Genomic DNA, 9696 nt, shown 5'->3' on the forward strand with positions numbered 1-9696 from the left:
CCTGCAGGCACTGCTCTGTTATAGATAATTAGTATTTTTTTAGGCACCACTGTAGTACAAATAACCAGGGTGTTTTGTTGTTGTTGTTGTTTATTCTTGGCCAAATCCTGCTTGCGAGTTGAAGACACGCAGCAAGCGAAGGTGCAGCAGACACAGAGCGGACTTTGTTGCACAGGTTGAGTTCAGGGAGGAACAAATACTCCTGTGAGCTTGTGGGGAAGGTGGGAAGGACTCTGCAGACCTCTGCTTTATTCCTAGCTCAGCCACTGGATCCCAAGTTGCTTTTAGCTAGCCACTTCATTACTTTTCACCAAAGTTTCCTTTCTGTGAAAAGCATGATTAACAACCAGCTCCTTTATAACGGGCTTTGAGAGGTTTGGCTAGAAACAATGACTTTCAGCAGAAATAGTAAGAAATTAGATATGGCAAATTCTGTTTAATTCCTACTTATACTTGCATATACGGAGGATGTTCTTACAGCACTTCTGTAACATGCTGTGCTCTGGATACGCAAAAGCAGGGACGAACGACAGAAACTCAAGTGCCAGTGTGTGTGCGTGTGTGTTCATCTGACCAGCCGTGTGTATATGCTCCCATGTGTGAGAAATGTCCTTTTTTCTTTTTTTTTAATGTCACAGAACTGTTCTTTGTTTCCTTAATCTCACCGTAGATGGTTTCCTCTTTGCATGCCCATCCTGTAATTCCCCCAGTAGACATCTGTCAGGAATACACAAAAACTAGCACAGCTTTGATGCAACAACAGAATCCTGGAAACTAATCAAGAAAAAAAAAAAATTGCCCTTGTAAAACTGGGTCTGTAATTATTATGGGAGCCAAGATATCGAGATAATAAGGAGACAGCCCTAAATAACTTGGGGGAATTACAGAAGGTAATAATGTACTGCACCACTGCCAGACAGAGTTAGACAGACAGAGTGGCTATGGGTTTTGGCCTGGGTTCTGCATTGTGTTTAGAGCTGCTCCATCGCTGCCAGACAGAGGAAGGAGCGTGAGGAGAGGGGCCGTGCAGCCCTCCTGCCTTCGCTGCGCCTTCCAGGGCGGCACTGCAGGGACTGTGATTCCTCGCTCCCCTTGCCCCGCAGTCTGGTGAAGTTTCAGTGCTGCCTCTCACCTGAGAGCTACGGGGCTGTTGCAGAGTGGCCTGAAACCTGTTGTGATTTCGGGGATCAGCTTTTCCTTCCTATGTCTGCTTGGCCATGACATCTTGTACCCACGAGATGATCCGCTCCATGCCAACAAACAAGCCTCGAATGCAGAGATCTCAGCAGTTGCCCCCATGCAATGTGATACTGTCATGGTACCCAGCAATGCAAAATAGGCAAAGGGTTACCAAAAAAAAAGGGGGGGGAGGGGGGCAAAACTGTTGCTGCTTCTGAGGGAGGGAGTGTCAGCTCGGCTTTGCTGGTTATGGTAAACTGTTGTACACAAGCTCATATCTTCAAACGGGAATCTCTGTGCCAGAAAGTCCATGTAGCCTTGGAAAACAGATGGTGTGGGAGCAAGCTAATCGGAGTGGTTGCCCTATTGCATTTGTGTGTTGCCAGAAGAGTCAAGCCAAGATCACGTTGCTTTCTTTTGCAGCCACCTTCAGCGGGGCAGGAGAAGCTGGGTAAATTAGCCTGCAGAGGAAATTTGGTCGGTTGCTGCTGCAGCTAGCCTGTTTCCAGTACCAGAGCGAGCTTGTTGAAAGCTGGCATGGGCATCTCAATGCTGCGGTGTAGACATATCCTTTGGGTGTAATAACAATAGAAAGATGAGATACGTAGTTTTCAGAGGTTTTAGAGCAATAGGGTGTTAAGATAATACAGGCAATCAAGCTCAAAATATATCTGGTGGTGGTTTCTAACCCTACTGGTATTTCTCCTCGGGGTTCAGTGTGTTAGAAGAGACCAAGGGCATGTTTTAAAGTATGCAGAACCCACAACCAGGAGTAAAGATTTCCAAGGATCTTAGCACTCATTTAGACAAACAAAAATCACTCTGTGGTACAAAGCTGCTCTTCAAACTGGGGGCTGAACTCATTTGGAAATTCAACTTTTAAGTGCTGTCGATTTACTATTCAGCAAGACAAGATCTTTGCGTCCTTTTCAGCAAAGCAAACGCTATTTAAAGACACACATGCACACTTACATTATTACACTTAATGTTTCTGTTTTGCAAGGGTGTTCTAACTCCAGGATGGGGATCTAGAGCTGTTATCCCTACAGGCTGACTTCAGTCCTCAAAACTGAATCTTAAACAGCAACCTCTTCAGTTTTCCACTTAATCTTGGAGATGCACTAAAATACTCTGTACCTTCCTTAAATAGAAGAAAAAACATGAGTTTCAGATGTGGAAATCCCAGTAAAGCTGAAGAGTCACCCTGTATAGCAGCACTTTCCGGGGACACTTATTACCTCTCCTCTAATGTCCTGGTACTCAGTAATTGTAGGAGCATAGCATGCTACTGCTAAGTGTTTTTAAATTAGGATTTTAAAACTTCTCCTGTGGCTACCCCTGTTGATTACAAATCTGGTTTTTTTCCCTACCAAGACCCAGAGTTTTGGCTCCAGCACCCTCATCAGTTGTAATTACTGTGCCCTTTTACATGGAAAATGTGATCAACTTCAGCTTGTCTGAGCTGCTTCATCCATCTGCACCTGTGGCTATGGAGGGAACGGCTCATGCTGGAAATTCTGACTCTATCAGAATGGCAATTATTAATCCTAGGAACTGCATTAAGAAATATCTCCCTTTTTATTAGTACTATTAAGAGAAGTCTTATTCTTGATGATCTGCTAATTGCTTGTCATGTTAATTCCAATGTAAAGTATAAACCTCCTTCTTTAGTTTGAATCAAAATCACGTTTTTCAAGACATAGGAATATAGTTGATGAATTAATATGGTTGACTGAGGGTAAATATGGCCAGAGTAATCCATTCACTCCCTGCTCTCTTTGAATCCTGTGTAATTCACACAGAAAAATGGCAATACAATATCCTTACTCATTTTTAGATTTCAGTTGGGCCTTCTGATTGTGCTAAGCGCAAATGGCCTTTGCAACTCAAGTTCAAGGTGAGCTTGATGGGGTGTTACGTGGCACACAACTGTCAGGAACATCAGATAACTCTGCCTCTGTCCTGCATCTCACACCAGGCTCTGGATTCTTCTGTGGCCTCGATTTCCACAAAATTTTCTCTCCATCAGGCCAGGAGGAGCAACTCTGAAGGTTTGCTTTTTTAAAAGACGGGTTTGGCTCCTTCTTTTGCTACTTCAAATGAATTGAGGGTAAAAAGACAAAAGTTCACACTCTGTGTGCACAAACACAGGGAGAGAGAGAACATGAACAGTTCCCAAGTCCTGCAGTAGCCCTGAAAGGCACCGTACGTCGTCGTCTCCTCTGCAGCACGTGTCCCCCCTGGCCTAAGACCCATGCTCAGATTAAACCTGGCCAAGGAGCGAGGATGTCCATGTGCAGTGGTCAGATCAAGCACCAGCTTGCGCTGCTGGACCTTGTTTGGGTTCCTGCTGCTCTGCCTGCATCTGTGCAGTTGTCTCCGTGCCCTGCAAACATCCCATGTTTGCAAGCCTCAGAAATCCGCTTGCACAGAGGAGAGGTGGGGCACAAATGCTACTTTTGCAATAACAAGCTCGTCTTTCCACCAATTCCGCCTGGGTGGCACAGTAACCACAGGCTCTCATCATTAGCAACAATTGGTGGGTCCCAGATTTAGCTCTGTCACCACAAACCCTGTCTTTTGCTCGAGCGGTCTCCAGCTTTAGCAAGTGGTAACTCCCTTAATTATACATTTTTATCTCCTCCACCCCAGTTACTGCACTCTGGGCTGGGGGAAGGGAGAAAAGAGCAAAAAGAAGGAATTGAAGGGGGAAAGTTAATTTAAGTACTTGGGCGCAGGGAGCACTGCAGTCCATCTTACTGGCTATAGCATAGCTCTGTTCTCTGCACTGTGATTTTAGTAGAAGCCCTGGCCAAATGATTTTTCCTTTCTATTGGGGCTGCAGCTTAGGGCTGTATTTTGGGGCTTCCCCCCACCCCCAGACTCTTCTTCCTGCTCAGGGAGGCTTATCGTGTGACTCCCCTTCTCTGGCCTGGTTTGGGGTGAACCCAGCTTTGCCCTAAGCCCACCACCATCTCCTTGAGCATCCTCCTTCCCTGGCTGGGGGCTTTCCAGGTCCCTTGTCCTTCCCTGCTCCTCTTTCTTTTTCCTTTGCTGCCCCCTATCCCCCAGGCTTGCTCTGCTACCTAGCACATAAAACTGTAATTTGCTGCATAGGCATAAAATACTGTGAACTGCTGCACCTTTTGTACATGGATAGGTCAAAAAGAAGTGTAGCAATTTGCTTGAACATGTGCACGGGCAGTATTAATGCAGATCAGTTGCAAGAAATAACGTAATACAGATTTGCCAACGTATGTATTGCATAAATGCTGACAGGTGCTGACAGAAGTGTGTGCGTAAACATTTAATAGCAGTGTTAATTCATAGCACAACAGTTGCTGTTGGCATGGTTTGGAATTTATTATGTTTTGCTATTTATTCCTAGTCAGCTTGTTGTCCATCATCCTCCCAGATGGCACGTCTACCGCGATTCCTTCCTCCTAAAATTTGCATGATGCTTTTCCTGGGAGCAAGGCAGGGTGGCTGATAGCTCAAGTTGTGCCTGCAGACTCCAAAGCCTCCTTTCTTGTTCAATACAAGCCCGCTTCGTGTCTGTGAAGAATTCCCCTAATCTCTTTATATCTTAATTGCTCTCTGTGAATAGGGGAAAATAAATATTTCATTCCCTTATAGATGTGCTTCCCTTTTCTGTTTTTCTTTTCTAATCTGTTCAGGTTGCCGTGGTGAAAACCTGGCCCCACTGAAGGCAAAGGCGAAACCACCACTCATTTCGTTTCAACAGAGATTCACCTTAACTGACTCTGCCTAAAAGTTAGGTGTCTAGCCTAAGATAATCATCTAGGCTCCTTTTATAGTCCCTGTCGAAAGATACTGGCACCTCCAGCATCAATTCACCATACCCATCTCAGATAGCTATCTTGGGATGGGATGAATAGCCCTCCATAGGTGCTAATTTCTCCCTCTGTTGACTACAGTTTAGGGTGAAAATTTGAACTCAAACTAACTTTTATGCGGCTATTTTTCAGTTGTGAGTCACAGGGATTACTTTTTTGCAATGTGGTGGCACTTCCTCTCTCCCTGCCAGGGATGGGAGCTCCAGTGGGATATCAACATGCTGTAACATTGCAAATATTTATAGCTGGATCAAAACTTGTGTGCAATTTTTGCCATGGTCTCAGGTATTCCCCTGCAAACCAGACTCAGGTGGCCTTGGATTGTGCCTTGCTCTGGCTGCCTGCTGGCATCACTGCATTAATCCCTGACAGATTTCAGAAGCGGCAGCAAGAGGTGTATATATATGCTGAGCAGCGCTTTGCTGGGTTTTGCCAAGGGAAAAACTGAACCATCGTGTGGGTTTCAGGTTTTGCTTTCCTCAGTGGAAAAACTGGACACTATCAAATGACACGAACAGCTTTCTAAAATCATTTTCTTTCCAGCAGTGAATAAGAGGAGCATTTTCACTATTAACGTCTAAAGGTACACAGTAATCCATCATGTTTCAGGTATGAGTGACAGTAATTGTCTGCTTGGGGGTCTCAGTGTGTGTCTACTCATGCTGGTCATCAGGAGCATGGGAGTTCTGAACACGAGCATGTGTGGATAGCCTCTAAGACACATTCCTGATTGTTTTCCTCCAAAATTAAGGATGCTGGTTAGGAGGTACTGCTAACAAGGACAGTCTCTGAGGAGGCGATTGCCTGATGGGATTCATTCCTTTAATTTCACCAGGAGCCCCACAGGAATTGCAGTGTGGCCTCCTAGTTGTGGCGGGGGGCTGTTGCTGCAAGCCGGGGTGGTCATAGGTGCTGAATTTACGGCCTGACAAGCTGCTGGGATGTCCTCCTGACAAATGAGAGGGAGGGATGTTTCTTGGCTTTAATAGAGTCACCTCATAGGAAAAGTCAACACGGAGAAGAAAATCAAACCTTTGTTCTGCTAAATTGTGAAAATTATTTCCTCTGTGGGTGTAAATTGATGGGGGATATTCTGATTTATCAGGTAAGGATCTGATTCTAATGTGCAGTAAAAGCTTCAAGTTTTGGCTGTAGCTCAGGTTAGTCCTTTAGGTAGTCACATAGGAGGTTTTGCAAGGGGATCAGAAGGTGGGGGTCTTGGGAACCCCAGGAAAAATAAACATAACCCAAAAAGCTGTGAGAGATTGTGTGACAGCCTCTGGTGAATGAAAAGTGACTGAACACCAGGTTTTTCTCTTTCACAGCCATAAAAACCAGGCTAAGGAGGCTGTCCATTACATCTCTTCTATGGTATCACTCCCCGTGTTTGACATAGCTCACATGATCTACGAACTGGGGCCTGGTTTTGATTTAGCACTGTTTATTAACCTAACGGTGCTGACATATTTTAGTGCAACATATAAAATCTAAGGCTTTTTCTTAAGCTGAGGAAATGAGGTTATGTGACATTGATCCAAAATGGAGGGGAGTATTTTAGGTTTCACTTTAACAGACAAGGGAACCAAGACAAGGGAAATGCAGTCTTTCTCCTGTCCTCCCTGCCAAGTCCTCTGCAAATGGGGCAGAAACACTAGGTTTCAGTAGAGTCTAGCGCACATTTAAAACCAGCTGCAAACGGCTTTTGATCATTTTGTCATGTGTGTGAAAGATTGTAGGAATCAGTTTAAAATTTTAATTGAAGCAATAAGAAAATCGAAATAACAGGTCTGCTTGAGTTACTCAACTCACGTCCAGGTCTGAAAACAGTTGGACACAAATGTCCTGTGGCTCCAGTGAAGGTACACCACCATGTCCCTGTTGTGTGGAAGAGGAAACTGAGGCCAGAGGGTGGGGGAATGGCGAGTCTGATGATAACGGTGGTTCAATGGGTAAAAAAAGAGATTGGTCCTCCTGCTTTTAGGACCTCGTGGAATGCTAGAAACGTCAGTTAAGGATAACTGATTAAGGAAATCTAGAGCTTACTGGCACAAAACGGTGATCCGCAGACAGGCAATGACAGGCCATTAATAGACCTGGTAATATGGATTTGCATTAACTGTTTGGAGGTATTTTGTAAGGCCCTTGGCTGCATGTCAAATCACTAAGCTGGTACATTGTTCCAGCATTGGAGTTACTGTTGTTGGCATTGAGTCCAGAGTTGTTGTGGTTGTGCAATACTACGAAGTCCTTGCTTTTCTTCTGGTTACCTTTTGAATGGAAGTCCTTTCCTTGATTTTGATAACAGCTATTAAATTTGGCTGCACCCACTCAACATTGCAGTGCTTCTTGGAAATAGGACAGTGGTTGTGTAATTTCCATTCATCAGCCCATACAGAGAAGTTAATTTCCATTATTGAGGTTTCCCAACATCACAAGAGAGTTGCATTAATGTGGCTTATCTGTGATAACCAGTGCAAACTAGTGCAGGAAAATCCATGAACAGAGCCAGTCCTGTTTAATTCAGTCTGGTGACTGAACATTACACCATTTTACCCCACTAGCTTCACCGCCTCTCAGCTTCCTGCTCCTTCCCACACTGCTCCTCTCCCCACCTGTGCCGCGGTGCTCACGCTCTGCTTGGATGCACACTGGCTGCATTTTGATCCCTATATCTGCTGGAGTTGCCTGTAAGAAGTTACCACAATCAGTTACTCTGTGATCCCAGCAAGCTGGGTTGTAATTTCACCAAATTCCCTCTATTCCCACTGTGACTGTGTGGTTGCCTGTTTTTCTCCTGCAGCCAGCCCAGAAGCTCACTGGTGCATGTTTCCTTTCTCATCACTCCAGTCACCCCATGAAGACAGGCTGAAGGAGCTCACAAGTTGCCACATGTAATCTTGCTGCTAGCTGACATTTCTCCTCCTCCTCCTCTCATCCCAAATCCCTTCCTTTTCAGATCCCTTCATTTCCTCCTGCTCTCGATTTTTAAGCCTTCTCTTATGTGACTTACTGTCTAGAACAGCTTCCCTCTGTACTTCTCTCCCCTTTCAAATCCTTCCTTAAACCACAGCCACTTCAGCAAGTCCTCCTTTTCAGAGGCAGTAATCCCCATTTATGCCATAGCCCACAAACATTATCTGGTGTCATGTCAAGCATGTGTACAGCCTCTAAGGTAGTCTGGTGAGGTTTCTGAGAGAGAGCAGAGCTTCTAAATCCCTTTGAAATGTAATAGAAATCAGGCACCTAATTCTCTTTGGTTTAAAAATTCCAGTTCTTCTCCTGGGGCAAGGCATGTGTATTGATCTAGGTGATGTGCTACAGTACCACTGTACAATGCTACGTGAGTTTTACATTGAACCATTAATCATTTGAATGCACAGCAACGTGCGAGTTAAGAGCATGTGCCCAATATTAAGATGGGCTGATTTAGATGTGTCTCGTGGGGCTGGTTCTTGCTCAATTGCTCGTTTCCAGATGTGAATTTTGAGAAAGGCAGAGCTTGCAAGTGCTGTGTCTGTCTTCTGTTAAGGATCCCCCATAGTCAGTGCCCATCTCCATATAAGTAAGCGGGATTACTCCCAGTGGTAGCAGCAACAGCAGGACTGTAGAGGCTTTGCTTTTCAGTTGCTTGCTGTGAAGCAGGTTTGCTATCAGCTGTATCTGCCAAGCAGGTGAATTCCCTCTGTTCCCACTGACGCTGTTGCTGTGAGAGCCATGTACAAAAGGTGACTTTGAGCATCATGGAAATGTCAGGAGTATTTAGCCTCGTGTGTTTCTCAAAGGAAAGGAGATTGAAGCTGGGATTTAAGAGGAGGGTGGTATGATCATAAAGGGGTTTAGGACTAGACATGGGTGTGACTATAGGATAGTCATGTGGATTGTTGTCTAGTGGGCAGAGCAGAGAGAAGTAGTTCAGGCAATGTTTGAATCTGCTCTTACATCCCTGAGAGACAGGCTGTTCACACAGGGGCCCCCAGCAGTCCTACACTTGGCTCACTTCTGCTTTTATTAAACTCAGTGTTAAAATTTCTGTGGGGAGCCTGTCAGGTCCTAAGTCCTAAGCACTTTTGAGAACTTGCAGCTCCCCAATTTTTGATCCATTACATTTGTTCCTCATGTTGTGATTTAATTCGCAGGAGCATCATTAGGAGTAGTCTGTGTGTAGATGGGACTCTCTGTCTCTTCCTGGTGCAGCTCCCAGGTGACTTTGCCTGATAAAAAGTGCTACCCAAGTAAATGTAAACTGTCAGTCATGGTCAGTCCTTAATGAGAGCTGTGCTAGATTCAGCTCAATTAGAAACCCACTTTGAGGGAAAAAATAATCTACCATGTCAGCGTTTATCCAGTAGAGTAAAATGCAGCTGTCCTGGGAGGGAGCTGTGGTCTGCAGACTCATGCTGGGCTCAGCTCCCCCCCAGCAATGGCTGACAGCAGATCCGATGCAGCACGTTTGTGGGATATGTTCTCCTCCATTAAAAAGATGAAAGGTAAGAGAAGGAGAGGAGACTAATTCTGATCAATTGCCAAAATCATAAAACGCGGGGAGAGAGAGAGGAAGAAACCTGCTCTAAATTACCCAGTGAGTCCATGCTGGAGCTGGGGATTAATCCCAGGTCTGCAAAATTCCAGTCAATTACTGCGAGCATGAGGCCACTTGCAT

General features: G+C 45.0%; 1 long non-coding RNA gene across 1 annotated transcript in view; it reads left to right on the forward strand.

Moving 5' to 3' along the window:
- The window catches only part of LOC142604503 (uncharacterized), a 56022-nt gene that overhangs the window by 18475 nt on the left and 27851 nt on the right, over nt 1-9696 (forward strand). The gene's annotated exons all lie outside the window — the stretch shown is intronic.

This window comes from Balearica regulorum, chromosome 19 (assembly GCF_011004875.1).
Source record: "Balearica regulorum gibbericeps isolate bBalReg1 chromosome 19, bBalReg1.pri, whole genome shotgun sequence".
Classification (NCBI taxonomy): Eukaryota; Metazoa; Chordata; class Aves; order Gruiformes; family Gruidae; genus Balearica; species Balearica regulorum.